The sequence below is a fragment of the Mastomys coucha genome, unplaced genomic scaffold, assembly GCF_008632895.1.
Source record: "Mastomys coucha isolate ucsf_1 unplaced genomic scaffold, UCSF_Mcou_1 pScaffold21, whole genome shotgun sequence".
Classification (NCBI taxonomy): Eukaryota; Metazoa; Chordata; class Mammalia; order Rodentia; family Muridae; genus Mastomys; species Mastomys coucha.
The window spans coordinates 190744435-190746644 of NW_022196904.1; positions in this window are offsets into that span (position 1 = coordinate 190744435).

Genomic DNA, 2210 nt, shown 5'->3' on the forward strand with positions numbered 1-2210 from the left:
AGGAGAGGTGGGAGGTTTGGCTGAGAATTTTTCCACACAATTCCAAGAATGGGGTGGAGGCGGGCGGGGGAGGGGCGGGGGTCTGGGCAAGAGGGTGGGAGGCACAGAGTGAGTGGGGAGGACAGCAAGTGTGTGTGGCGGCCTCCGAGGGGCTTTGCGCCCGCCCCACCGTCCGGCTGTCACCTCCCGGCCACCACCGCGGTCCCTGGAGACTGTTGGACGTGGAGGGGGTGGGCTGAGTCGGGTACCTAAGTCCTCTCCGAGCCACCTCCGGCCGGTCTCTCAGAGGCAACCGCGTTTGGTTGGTTCCCAGGATATCTGTCGCACCCAGGCAGACCTCGGGCGTCGACTTTATATGGTTGGGAATACTTGGGGTGATTGTGTTGAGTGATGTTCACTGAGCGGGGAGTATCCCGGGGACAGATTTGAGAGCCCAAAGATATAGACAGCTCTCTGCGGGAGCTGTCCTCAAGCCGGACACCTCCGTGCGACATTGCAGCAAGTGCCTAGAACGTCCACCCGGCAGGAACGCAAGGAAGCAGAAAGAAGAAAAGGGACTCTCCTTGACGAGCCAGCCCGCTGACTCCAGAAGTAACATCCGCCGTCTTGGCCCCAACGACTACACCTGGGAAGGAGGATTCCTGAGTCTTCGGATGGGTGCCTTTGCTGAGATCCGTCGGGAGTACTGCTCCGGGTGCAGGTCCGGAATTCCAGCCCACCCCCCCGCCCCCCGCCACACACACACACACACACACACACACACACACACACACACACACACACACACACACACACACACACACACACCAGGCGGTGGGCAGAACGGAATAACCAGCTTGAGGTGTCCAGAATCCTACTTAGCGGCAAGTTAGAGTCCCCACTCTGACTTTAAAAACCTTGGAGAATCATTGAGACCCCAACAACAGCCAAAATAGAACTGGGCCACCTTAGATGGTTCCAGGCCCCTAGGCCTTAGGACTCTGCAGCCGGGAGGACACTACTACCCACCAAGTCAAAGACCTGGAAGGAAGTCTTTTTAAAAAATAAAAAGTGGCCAGCTCACCATCTCTTTCAGATTTCTGGGGAGCTGGCTTGGCCCCTTCTCGTGAACCCAGGAGCAGTCGATTGTTTTGAACACTCGCATATTGGGTGTCTAATCACATTTAATATTCTTAACCCCTTTCTTGGGTAGGTAACAACATCCCAGGTTAGGGCTAAATGAGTAGAGGACCTGAGATGTTCAATCACTTGTCCAAACCTCAGGTTAGTGAATACAAAATTTGGACTTCTCTCTGGCTAACCTCAGAAGTATTCCAGGTTGCCATCAGTTTCTTGGGGCTCTGGCTTAGTTCCCAGCTACTCCCTGCTTTGAATTTCCAGGGAATCCCGGAATGCAGAGTGCTCAAAGAGACACAGGGCTGTGTCCTTAATGTTAATACTAAAACATTTTGAGTAGTTGACGTTTGTTTTCATTTCATGCCCAAATAACACCAGCTGGAAGGAGAAACATCAAGTCTTGCTTCTGGCCATGCTATTTATCACTAGCCAGGAGCATATCTTAGAAGCCCATCATCCTGCACCGACCTGATATGGTGTGAACAAAATCCAGTTCTCTGTGTCTCAAAGTTGTCTGATGACTGTCTGGGATCAAAGTTCAGGAATTCACATTTCTACTGGCTAGGGGAGGGGGCAACTCTTTTAACAACTTTGTTGGAAAAATTGTACCTTTCAAAGGGAAACTCTTAGTTCTGAGGGCAGAGACACACCACCCTTCAATGCTTATTGAATCTACAAATGCCTGCTTGAGAAAGGAGGGCACTGGGGCTATCTATCTGACTTGATGACGTAGAGATTTATCAAGGTCTGGAAATGTCAAAAGCAAGGTAGCACTCAGGAGGTCTCCAGCACACATGCAAGCTGTCTTCTACATAATCTAGAACAAACCAATCAGCTATGTGAACTCACTGGCTTTAATCATATCTCCATTTTGGAAGTACTAATGATACTGTTGCTAGATGCCCATCTAGGATCCAGGCACTTGAAATAACAAAATTAAATAAAAGTCAGTCAGAACTACCAACTACACTTGCTTTTTGTTATGTATAGTGTTCTGCACCTCCTCCCCTTCCCCTCCCCTCTTTTCCCCTTTCCTCTCTACTCCCCCTCCTCTCTCCCTCCCTCTCTCTCTCTCTCTCTCTCTCTCATCTCTT